This window comes from Syngnathoides biaculeatus, chromosome 9, assembly GCF_019802595.1.
Source record: "Syngnathoides biaculeatus isolate LvHL_M chromosome 9, ASM1980259v1, whole genome shotgun sequence".
In the NCBI taxonomy this organism is placed as follows: Eukaryota; Metazoa; Chordata; class Actinopteri; order Syngnathiformes; family Syngnathidae; genus Syngnathoides; species Syngnathoides biaculeatus.
The window spans coordinates 26,747,042-26,760,392 of record NC_084648.1 but is presented as its reverse complement, the minus strand read 5'-3'; the positions used below and the strand labels follow the sequence as shown (position 1 = coordinate 26,760,392).

At 41.0% G+C, this 13,351-nt stretch overlaps 1 protein-coding gene and 1 long non-coding RNA gene across 5 annotated transcripts in view; both read right to left on the bottom strand.

Annotated features, from left to right (window-relative positions):
• The window catches only part of LOC133505972 (ribonuclease inhibitor-like), a 40,919-nt gene that overhangs the window by 6,705 nt on the left and 20,863 nt on the right, over positions 1 to 13,351 (bottom strand). The gene's annotated exons all lie outside the window — the stretch shown is intronic.
• Positions 5,142 to 12,124, bottom strand: LOC133505974 (uncharacterized). The gene is made up of 3 exons (XR_009796376.1): positions 7,212 to 12,124; positions 6,630 to 6,684; positions 5,142 to 5,655 (listed from the first exon to the last, which is right to left on the bottom strand). It is a non-coding gene; the product is annotated as an uncharacterized LOC133505974 (long non-coding RNA).

The window sequence follows — 13,351 nt, the reverse complement described above, 5'->3', positions numbered from 1 at the left end:
GACCGGTCCGGGGTCATCCCACACCCCTGTCTCAACGGCGACAGGAGCTGGGGAGTTCTGATGAGCCACCCCGGAGCTAGAGGGTCCTCTGGATGCCTGTGGCAGTCATGGCTTTGGTTCTTCTCTCCGCCGTCCTCCTCGCTCCGGATGATTCCTGACCGCTTCGTGACCGGACTTCGGTGCCGACTGATATCTGGCTGCCTCGTGACCGAGCCACGGGATAATATGGGAAAAAAACAAATGACAAAATATATAAAAAAATCAAAATGAAATGACAATTACAAACAGCGTCCAGTGGAAGAATTATTAAAAAGTTTTATTAAAAAATTATTAGAAAGCATAAGAAAAGTTTTCAACTTGGATTTAAAAACATTCACATTTCGGGGTGACGGCACCTCTGTTGGCAACTTATTCCATTTGTTGCAGCATAATAGCTAAATGTTGCTTCACAATGTTTGCTTTGGACTCTGCACTCCACTATTTGACCTGAGTCATTCAAAAGAGCATGTGCACATGACGTCACCGTTTACAGGGCGCCATATTGCCGGTTAAACAGAGCTGCTTAACATTGTGGGAGACATTAAAACGAAGCAGAATACTCACAATGCCCAAGACCTGTTGTGCTGTTTGGTGTCACAACAGACGAGACAGATACTCAAAGAGATCAACATATAGAATACCAGCTGAAAAGACCAGAAAAGATAGATTTCGTCAATTAAATGTGATGGATGGTGCCCAACCAAATACACACGCCTGTGTAGCGATCAATGCATTTCAGGTATCTATCTAAAAAAAAAAAACAAGAAGTATTTATAATGCTAAGTTGACTCATTTGAGAACAATCTTCTTCTTCTTTCAGCTTGTCCCGTTAGGGGTCGCCACAGTGTGTTAAGTTTTCCATCTAAGCCTATCTCATGTATCCTCCTCTCTAACACCCACTGATCTCATGTCCTCTCTCACAACATCCATCAACCTTTTCTTTGGTCTTCCTCTTGCTCTTTTGCCTGGCAGCTCCATCCTCAGCACCCTTCTCCCAATATACTCACTCTCTCGCCTCTGAACATGTCCAATCCATCGAAGTCTGCTCTCTCAAATCTTGTCTCCAAAACATCCAACTTTGGCTGTCCCTCTAATGAGCTCATTTCTAATCATATCCAACCTGTTCACACCAAGTAAGAACCTCAGCATCTTTATTTCTTCGACCGTCAGTTCTGCTTCCTGTTGTTTTTTGAGAGCCACCGTCTCTAATCTTTACATCATGACCAGCCTCACCACTGTTTGATAAACTTTGCTCTTTATCCTAGCGGATACTCTTCTGTCACATTGAACACCAGACACCTTCCGCCACCTGTTCCACCCCGCTTGGACCAGTTTCTTCACTTCCTTACCACACTCTCCATTGCTCTGTATTGTTGACCCCAAGTATTTGAAGTCGTCCACCCTCGCTATCTCTTCTCCCTGGCGCTTCACTCTTCCTCCTCCGCCCCTCTCATTCATGCACATACAGTGAAGGAAATAAGCATTTGAACACCCTGCTATATTTCAAGTTCTCCCACTTAGAAATCACAGAGGGTCTGAAATTTTCACCGTAGGTCCATGTCCACTGGGAGAGAGATAATCTAGATAGAAAAATCCAGAATTCACAATGTATGATTTTTTTTTAATGATTTAGTGTGTGTGATGCAGCAGCAAATAAGTATTTGAACACCTTTCTATCAGCTAGAATTGTGACTGTCAAAGACCTGTTAGTCCGCCTTTAAAAGTCGACCTCCACTCCATGTATTATCCTGAATCAGATGCATCTGTGTGAGGTCGTTAGCTGCATAAAGACACCTGTCCATCCCATACAATCAGTAAGACTCAAACTTGTAACATGGCCAAGACCAAAGAGCTGTCCAAAGACACCAGAGACAAAATTGTACAACTCCACATGGCTGGAAAGGGCTACAGAGAAATTGGCAAGCAGCTTGGTGAAAAAGTCCACTGTTGGAGCAATCATTAGAAAATGGAAGAAGCTAAACATGACGGTCAGTCTCAATCGGAGTGGAGCCCCATGCAAGATATCACCTTGTGGGGTCTCAGTGATCCTTAGAAAGGTGAGGAATCAGCCCAAGACTACATGACAGGACTTAGTCAATGGCCTGAAAAGAGCTGGGACCACTGTTTCCAAGGTGACTGTCGGTAATACACTAAGACGTCATGGTTTGAAATCATGCATGGCACGGAAGGTTCCCTGCTTCAACCAGCACAAGTCAAGGCCCGTCTTAACATTGCCAATTACCATTTGGATGATACAGAGGAGTCATGATAAAAGGTTTTGTGGTCAGATGAGACCAAAAAGGAAACCGTGTTTGGAGGAAGACGAATGATGAGTTCCATCCCAAGAACACCATCCCTACTGTGAAGCATGGGAGTGGTAGCATCATGCTTTTGGGGTGTTTGTCTGCACATTGGACAGGTAGAGTGCACTGTATTAAGGGGAGGATGACCGCGTCCATGTATTGTGAGATTTTGGGCAACAACCTCTTTCCCTCAGTCAGAGCATTGAAGATGGGTCGTGGCTTGGTCTTTCAACATGACAATGACGCAAAGCACACAGCCAGAAAAAACAAGGCATGGCTCCTTAAGAAGCATAACAAGATTCTGGCATGGCAGAGCTTCTCCAGACCCGAAACCCATTGGAAAATCTTTGGAGGGAGCTGAAACTCTGTTTTTCAGCAACAGCCCAGAAACCTGCCTGATCTAGCGAAGATCTGTGTGGAGGAGTGAGCCAAAATCCCTCCTGCAGTGTGTGCAAACCTGGTGAACAACGACAGGAAACATTTGACCTCAGTAATTGCAAACAAAGGCTACTGTACCAAATATTAACATTGGTTTTCACAGGTGTTGAACTACATATTCATAGCTGTATCACAAAAATAAATCGTTAAAAAATCATACATTCTGATTTCTGGATTTTTTTTCTCTCTAAGTGGACATGTACCTATGATGAAGATTTCAGACCCATCCATGATTTCTATGTGGGAGAACTTGCAATATAGCAGGGTGTTCAAATACTTATTTTCGTCACTGTATATTCTGTTTTACTTCGGCTAATCTTCATTCCTCTCCTTTCCAGTGTGTACCTCCATCTTTCTAACTGTTTCTCCGCCTGTTTCTTGCTTTCACTGCAGATCACAATATCATCTGCGAACATCATGGTCCAAGGGGATCCCAGTCTAACCTCATCTGTCAGCCTATCCATTACTACCCCAAACAGGAAGGGCTTCAGTGCAGAACCCCGATGCAGTCCCACCTCCACCTTAAATTCTTCTATCACACCTACGGCACATCTCACTGCTGTTCTGCTGCCCTCATACATGTCCTGTACTATTCTAACATATTTCTCCGTCACACCAGAGTTGCGCATGCAGTACCACAGTTCCTCTCTTGGTACTCTGTCGTAGGCTTTCTCTTGGTCGACAAATATACAATGTAGCTGCTTCTGACCTTCTCTGTACTTTTCCACTAGCATTCTCAAGGCAAATAGTGCATCTGTGGTGCTCTTTCTAGGCATGAAACCATACTGTTGCTTGCAGATACTTACTTCTGTCCTGAGTCTAGCCTCCACTACTCTTTCCCATAACTTCATTGTGTGGCTCATCGTTATTACTCTGTAGTTTCCACAACTCTGAACATCGCCTTTGCGTATTAAAACAATTATTTCAGAATTTAAAGAAAAAAAAAAACATTTCGCAGAGATGTTTATGGAGACGACTCCTTGTCCTCCCATACATATTATTTTCCCAATTATAGTTAATAAATGCACGTTTTGGTAAAACTAGGGCTCATTTATTTAAATCTTGGTATTTGTATTGACAAAAATCTGAGTGGTTCCATCACTACGTGGGATTTATTCCTGATTGAGAACAGATCCAGCAACGAAGATTTTGCATGCTTCCAGACTTTTATACGCTTTCAAACTTTCCTGTGTAAATCTCGACGACTTATTCACCAGATACATGTGTGTATCAAGTTGTCCAAGACAAGCGGAAGTGAATTAACAGTCTACTTTCTTATCGGCGAAAACATCGACTTCAGCATTAAATATGGGTCCTCTATGCCAAGTGTCTTTAATTTTTCCACGTACCTTCGTTTATTATCACCTTCTAAATTTTAAACATATCGGACAAAACTCTGGATGTCATGCTATATGACAATTTTGTTTCATCTTAACGGAATTAACTTGCAACAATGTTTTGTTTGACTGCCAATAAGGTGATGTCACGTGATTTTATGACGTACGTGCATGAGCTCTATAGTTTGGTTGTAGACTGCATACAATTAAGTAGTAGATGAACTCCATGTCACTGGTACAGGAGTGTATTGCTGCCACACACAACCAACTTGTTTATCTTAGCGGTCCAATTAAGGTAAGCCACACAATTAACACTGTATCGTACTCTAAATAGTTTGGTTGTAGACTGCATACAGTTAAGTAGTATACAAACTCCAACATCTCATCGGTATGTTTGTAACACTATATTTTCTCTGCTGCTGTTCATTGCTCGTCCTTGACTTGACAATTTACTTATCATCATAACGAGAGTATACAAGAGCACTACGCTTCCTTAAGTAGAACGAGAATTTGTTGTAACGTTAGTTTACAAGGACACAAACATTAAAGATGCATAGTAGCACTGTTAGTTGTTTAACATGGGCCACGGAAGCATGTAAACAAAACAAGACGTTGCCAGCGGACTAAACACGATTAACAACAACAAAACCGATAAAAGCCCACATTGAGGGGCAGAGTTTCGTCTTCTGCACTATTCGTCAGTAATGTTATTGTGAATGAATATCAAGTCAAGACTTTCATTCGACAGCACAAAAAAAAAAAAAAGTTTTGGGGGTGATTAAAATGACAGGTTCACTTTCAAATGATTACACATACAGTGAAGAAAATGAGCATTTGAACACCCTGCTATATTGCAAGTTCTCCCAATTAGAAATCACAGAGGAGTCTGAAATTTTCACATCCACTGTGAGAGAGATAATCTAAAAAAGAAAAATCCAGAAATCACAATGTATGATTTTTTTTTAATGATTTATTTGTGTGATACAGCTGCAAATAAGTATTTAAACACCTGAGAAATCCAATGTTAATATTTGGTACAGTAGCCTTTTTATGCAATTACAGAGGTCAAACATTGCCTGTAGTTATTCACCAGGTTTGCACACACACCGCAGGAGGGATTTTGGCCCACTCCTCCACACAGATCTTCTCTTGATCAAACAGGTTTCTGGGCTGTCGCTGAGAAACACGGTGTTTCAGCTCCCTCCAAAGATTTTCTATTGGGTTTACGTCTGGAGACTGGGTAGGGCATGCGAGAACCTTGATATGCTTCTTACGGAGCCATTCCTTGGTTTTCCTAGCTGTGTGCTTCGTGCTTCATGTTAAAAGACCCAGCCACAACCCATCTTCAATGCTCTGACTCAGGGAAAGCGGTTGTTCCCCAAAATCTCAAAATACATGGCCTCGGTCATCCTCTCCTTATTACAGTGCAGTCGTCCTGTCCTACGTGCAGACAAACACCCCGAAAGCATGATGCTACCACCCCCTTGCTTCACAGTAGGGCTACATCCTTAATCCCTCGCCTCCTCCAAGATGATGCTCTGTGGGAATTTCGAAGCAACAGAAGTATTCATGTGGAGCGTATTTAGAAATTGAAGCAAGATCATGTAAGTAACCTAAGTAGTCCTACTGGTATATATTGATTTTTAAATTATTTCCTCATATTTTACATTCAAATGAATATATAATTATAATTTTACATTTTCATACATTTTCAACCAGGGCCGTCAAACGCTCAGCCAGTGGGCTAAAACTTGACTGCTGGGGGGCTACATTCGGGCTCACAGGGCGAATTTCAAAATGAAAACTACAGAAGACATTGAGGTGGTGGGGACTAAGTATAATTTTGAGAATTATTATGCTTATCTAAAAAAGGAGTTATTATTTACAGAGTCTTCATTTGTCAATTTATTTTAAAAATGAAATATTATTCACTGATGGTGTAATGGTACACCTGCCTAACTTTGGTGGAGGCAGTGTAGATTCAGTTCCCATTCAGTGACAGTGTCGATATGTGCCCTGCGACTGACTGATGACCAGTCCAGGTTGTACTCCGCCTTTTGCTCAAAGTCAGCTGGGATAGGTTCCAGTGCCCTAACCAGGTTAAGCGGCGTTGAAAATGGATGGATGGACAATGCTGAATTTTTCAGTTCCAAATACTTGTCACTTTTATTTTTGTGCCTTAAAATACAATCAGTGTGACCAATCATTATGCAGACATGTATATGATGCTGAAGCAAGATGATGTATTTGAAATATTCTATAGCATCAAATTAAGAGTTTATTCTTCAAATTTTTTCAGGATATATAAATGTGTAACAAATCAGTCAAATATGATAATTCGGTTACAATATCCATGTTGTCATCATGCAGATAATTTAAATGGCATGAAAACCGTTAGTATTGCATAACTTTCAATATACAGTATATCATGTTGAACTAACCCGAGGACAATGATTGTTCAATCTGCATAGTATTAACCAATAGTTGCAGCCCTGAAACTAACACATTTTACCTTTGAAAAAGACTTCGGGTGTACAGCATTGGCTAGACTCAGGTGCTGATAGATGCTGTAGCAGGAAAAAAAAACAAAAAAGTGAACCTCTGCAAACTGTTGTAGACTGGGGTGAACAAAATGTTTCACAGGTTCTCTAAGATATGGTCAGGGCATTCTCTATTAGAAACATAAATGCCAGATGTTATATAAACGCATTAACATTATTGCCAGCTTCAAAATCTATGTTTATTGTCTTACACTGTCCATTATCTGCATCTGGGATTTGTAATTTGTTGTCCAAGAACTAAACACAGATGTAAATAATCATGTCTAATGTATTTTTTTAAATGTAGATTGACAGCTCGATAATTGGAGAAATGGATGATGACGCTTTCGCCTTTTATATTCCAGCCAATGGTGATAGGATTGCGACAAGGAGTTTCTCAATGGAAAAACAGAGAGGTGGAGATGATACAAAGAGACTTTCCTTATTTCAAAAATTTACAAAGAAAATATGTACAATGGGCAACAAAACCTGTGATCATAGATTTGAAGGAGAAAGAGAGAATACAGTGAAACCAATCTGAAATAAATATGTACCTCCAAAAAAATGTGCAAACCTGGAAGACAACCAGAAAAAGAGAATTAGGGTGCACACATGACAAGAAAATCAGAATACGTAGTGGTGGAGGAACGAGAGTTATGGATATTAACAAGAATGCCACTAATACTGAGATCCCATCTCAAGTAAAACTGTTTTTCCCAAATGGGAAGTCAACAATGGGAAAATGGGAAGAGTTCAGTCGTGACACCCTTAACTTTCAGGAACAAGAAGTTGATGAGGACGTAAGTGTGCAGGAGTATTATAACTCTCACAAATTTACTAAGATTTTATCTGTTCACAAAGACCCTTACTGGTGGAGATGACCTAGAGAAAGGAGCTGACATACCAACAGATGAACAACATGAAAACTCAACAGAATGTAGAACAAAACAAAAACAATAGAAAAGGTGGAGCAGCTGACAGGAAAAGACGTAGCAGCTAAAATAAGATACACACGATAGAATCTGATAAGCTGAGCATTGCAGCTGTTCAAATTATTGATCTTACATCTTTGTGTTATACATCAGAGGTGAGTTTTGGTGAATTTTTAGGCAATCTTGATGATATACCCAAACATGAGCCAAATGTTGCAATAGAAGAGGAACTAAACATCCCCATTCACACCTCAACTCCTACTGATGCTGAGACAGCATTTGATAGACCACCAAATCCGGCCTTTGAACTTTTTCATGTGAATGTTAAACTTCACTGAATAAATCTTAAGTGAATTGATTGCCCAACTCAAAGATGAATCAGTGATTACAAAGTCTGTGAAATATAGCTTTAATGTTTATTATTTACAATCCGCTGAACAGCTTGTCGGTACCAGCCTACCCAATATTGAGGATTTGCACGCAACGCGAGCTAGGTCCAGACCAGGTAGGATCCTTTCACACTTAGGCAATAAAGCTGATTCTGAAATGCGGCCAGATGTTGACGGTGTCTTTAGAGATGTATACACTACCTTGTGGACAGAATTTGACATTAAACATACATAGTATTACAATCATTATCATTATATACCACCAGACACACCATATTACAAAGTTTTGATTCTAAATGATAAACAATCCAACCAAGATTTCACATTTTTTTTATGCACACGTTGATAGTTCACTTTTCTGGAACAGAAAGAAGATATACGAGGTACAATGTGGAGTTATCCATTTGGAGTAAATTCACTACTAAGCTTGACCATTTTTGGAGGGTTACATGATTCTGTCATTTGATGCTGTAGAGCAGGTTGTGATCATATCTGTATTCGTACGTAATCATGCAAGAACGTAAAGCTCAATGGCTTCTTCTGGTGAGGTGGGTGAATGAAGACTGTTTTCTGCCAGGGCAAGACAACAGATGTCAAACACTATCATCACAGGGGCACAGTCCCCTCTGATGGCATGCCCCTCGACAGATGTAGGAATAATTGTGATCATAATTATCATACATCTCCTTCCAATAAAGAAATGCTTTGCTCTGTTCTAGATAACATGGCAGCCTCCTAGCAGGAGATAGCAAGAACAAAAACATCTAATCATCAGAACTGTTAGAACTGCTGCCTGTTAAAGAAATGATGACCACACATGTACTCAGCAATCCTCCACACATGCACACGTACATGAACAAACATGTACACCTTGTTTCAAACTGTTTTGCTTGTCGTCTCCTTTTTGTAACATTCATGTAAATAAGGGGCGTCTTAAAACTAAATAAATAGAAGTGCTGAGGAGAGGATAATCAGAGAGTGCAGTGGTGAATTGTACGAGACAGTTCCTCTCCTCTCTCCTCGTGAGACTTGAACTGGTGTCTTTGCTTCCTTTTTTGTCCTGTTTAATGAATGAATGATTGCTGAACCTGACAACAGACATCTATTCTTTGCTTGAGATACCTTTTTCAAGTACTCTCTCTCCAAAAGGTTCAGGTAAGATGTACACCATCACTGGGTGCCCACCTGGAGATGCAGCAAGAACTTCCTGCAGTTCTCTCTCAATAAAAATAGTGATGAAATCAGCTCGCACATTTCATAAACCAACTGGAGTACATATGTTACACTTCACTCGCCAATATGTAGTACAAATCAGCACCAGTTTAAACATCTGCCCAATACTAGACTTAACTATTAATTAAAACATCAAGATGCACTTTATTCCTTTTACAATTTTCATTTAAGTACTTATATTATGATGACAATACAGTCAGCATAAGGTTTAGAATATAGCTTAGAGTGAGCTCTTGACACTCATGTCTAAGTATTCGTACCACACCAAAACTAACACACTAGGTGGTATTCTACTTCCTTTTGTGAAGTGCAACGTGGAAATAGGTAGAAAATTAGGAGTAGGGGGTTGCAGTCCTTACCTCCTTTAATTCAAGACATGAACTGAGGTTACTTTAGTCCAGGAAGTCACCAGATAAGTATGAGTCTTTAAAATCTTGGAAAAAAGTTCATCCAAAACTGTGCATGTTCCCTCCTTAAAAACCCCCACCACTCATCTATTTCATGGTTGTGATTGCTCAATCCATACAGATAACATCTGTGCAAAAAGTGGTCCTGTCCCGGGTCAAGAACCTCTGCATTTGCTCAATGAAACAGTTCTCGGTGCAAAAGTCTGAACAAATTTGGACAGAAGTCCCATTAATTGACCTCATTAATGAAGTATCCAGCAATTGTCTTGGGATCACTGCTTGTTGAGTAAGCATGTAGCCATATCATCATGTGTGAAAAAACCCTCTATTGCACAACTGATGCTGATCCCATATGGTTTAAGTTTGTCATAAGAGTCTATATTCCACAAAAAGTTCAGGCAAGGGATTCTCGTGCATATGCCGCGCGAAGCTGATTCCAATGCCTCAGTTGGACACCATACGGGTCCAGTATTTTCATCAGTCTCCTGACAGTCTTTTGAGTCACCACGTAGCCAGCATGAATGCATTTTAAATGCATCATCTTGTATCCATGGAACATGCCATATCTGTCCAACTGCTTTTGGACAAACATTGCTGCATTGAGCAGATCTGAATTGGCTCTCCTCTTGAACAAAAGCAAATATAGAATAGATAGAATAGAAGTCAAATATCTATTTTAACTGGGAAGGCTCACAGTGAACAATTACAATAACAATCAATAAGAGTTTGGGAACTGAGAGCAAACCATTTTTTGAATCTTTGAAGGTAGAATACTATCCCAGTCTTGCTTAAAGGAAGACTCTCCCCAAAATTCACATGTACGATAAACCCTCCAATGTGAAGTAATAATATTATTACATATATTTTGGACATTAATTGAAAATAAAGAACATGTTTGAAATCCAAGCAAAATCAGTATATGTGCCAGCTTTCAGAGCCAAACGCGGAAGAAACATCCTTAACTCCGCCCCTGATGTCTCCGGTGCTTAGCATTACAGACCATTCCTTCTAGCTAAGCCAAGATGCCGACTTGTTCTACACCAAAAGTGAGAAAACACACCCAAATTAGTCCTTCTTTAACATCCCATAGGGTCAATCTGACAGGATAAAGCTGTGGCTGTCACAGTTGAGGCTCATTTATCAGCGGGGAAATTTGCACGCATTTAATCATTACTGGTTATTGGCCGCTAGCCTCTCGTGCTGGTACGGTAAAGCAACAACATACGTCATGAGGCACAGCTGTTCAATCCCGGACATCCGTGTGTTGAGTTTGCATGTTCTCCCCGTGTCTGCGTGTGGGTAAACTTGCCTCCTGCCCGTTGACAGCTGGGATAGGCTCCAGCATTCCTGCAACTATCGTGTGGCTAAGAAAATGGATGGTTGGATATATACGTGTAAGCACACAACACTTCCCGTTTACTACTTACGGCGATGCAAGCATTAAACCCCCATCCCCCAACACACACACACACACACACACCAATCCCTGTCGCTGGACGAACGCGAGAAACGGAGTGCTTCAAAAGTACAATTTGGGGAAGGAAAAAATAAGTCTGGCCACACCGACTTGTATAATCTCTACATTGAAATCAACTCACAAAACCATCAAATCTCCACGGACCATAGAATGGGACTGTTATTGTTCGTCGTTGTCACAACCCATCGGAACGGGAGTAGGACCCAAATGCAGGACTCGGACGATGCAAGGTAGTTTGGGGAGAAACGTTTATTATTTCGTGGTCGGGGATCGGGCAGGCAGTCAGGTGCAGCAGCGGTAGTTGGGACGTCGGGCGAAGAGAGCAGGTGAGCGGGCAGGCATGAGTCGGTACAAGGGAGAACGATCAAAGTAGGCAGAAGTGTCAAAGAAGTCATGCTTACGGGGTTGGTGGGAGAACAGGCGAAGGTCGGTACACACGGGTTGTCGATCAGGGATACGGGAGTACTCAAACGGGACATGAAGCTCAACGATCTGGCGCCAACCAGTCGTCATTAGGGTCATATAAATACACAGGATAATCAGCCCGCCCCCCAATCGGCGCAAACGCGCGGGCACCCGCACAGCCCGGGCTGGAGCGGCAGGATCATGACAGTCGTTAGTGCCACGATCCCTCTATAACACGTCAAGTATTGGATGTGTGAATTTGGGCTCAAGCGTACAGGTTTGAACATTTTACATCATGCTATTTTTGTTTTGTTTGTTTGAAATTATTTTTTACAAAAATCGTCCACAAAATGCCAGATACTGGACGTTCTGTGTTAGGTGAAACGTATTAGCGAGTAATGGGTGGGTCAGAACAGGAAGCACTGCAGGTGTGGCAAACGCTAATTGGCTGTCAGTTTTCCAGCCGGGCTCATTGGAATGTCTGAGCGAGAGAGGAATTTCAATAATACTTTTCTAATTTAGAGATGTTTCTCTGTGAAATCTGCAGATAACTCTGGCATCAAAAGAAACACTGAACCCTCATCTACTAACTTTTAATGTGTGGTCCCATGCCTCATAGTCTCGACAAAGTCTTCCTTTAATCTACAACAAGACAGTAAAATACATGCAGAATGTGGGTTAGCATTGTCTTGGTCAACTAAGTGTGTGATGTCCCTGACATTGCTTGGATGGCAGTACATGTTGCTCCAAAATCTCTCGGTTCCCTCAGCATTAATGTTGCCTTCACAGATGTGCATGCAATGATGGATTGGGCACAAACACCACCATATCTGGACAGATGCTGACTTTTAAACTTTGGACTGATAAAAATCCAAAGGGTCCTTTTTCCTCTTTAGCCCTGAGGACATGAGGTCCATGATTTCCAAAGACAATTTGAAATGTGGACTCATCAAACTCCAGCCCACTGTTCAACATTGTGCCACTCTATCCCAGATGGCTGGCTCATGCCTCTTTTGGACAGTTTTGTATTTTGGGTCATCATCACGATTTAGTTGCATTTCAATGCCGTGGTGAGTCTGATCCCTATACTCCTTGTCTTTTTTTGTTTTTTTTTTTACTTGTAATTATTTTGTACCTGGATCTGCAGCTTTCTTGCTTGCCTGTGATCTATTAATAAACATTTCATTTTTCATCTCTAATCTTTCCTTATCTTGCTCAATTCCATCAGCCTGGCTTCTCATCCAGTCCACCACACTAAACTCCTGATAACTGTGTAGGTTTGTCTAGCTCTTGACAATAGTAACTCGGGGAGGTTTCACCTGGGGTCCACATCAAGTGTGTGTGCGTGCGTGCGTGTGCGTCCGTGCGCGTGTGCGTGCGTGTGTGTGTGTGTGAGAGAGAGAGAGAGAGAATCTGCCCATCTTTAAAGGTGAATGTCAAACTTCCCAACAGATGTTTTTTGTTCCTAATTTCCAAGTCTGTACAAATCTGTCTTTATGTGACTTCTACTCTCTTTGCTGCAACCTGCTGACACACTCCGACACGATAAGCTCAATGCTACTTTCCTCTAAGAACATCCTATTTGAAACCAAATGTACTGTTGGTCAATTGTTAGCTATTGTTTTGGTCTTATGATGACAACATTTGGCTACAAAGTTGAAGAGGATTGTTTAAATCACAATTCTAATAAAACCAAGTAATTTTTTGATTTACCTATCAAACACCTGTTCTGAATTTAACCATTCAGCTCTTTGTTAAAAAACAGCAAGTTGTGCAAAGTGTACTAAAAAAATGAGGGTATTTTATGTTCATCCTGAAAGCTTAAGTGTTACTTCTGTATTCATTAAAATG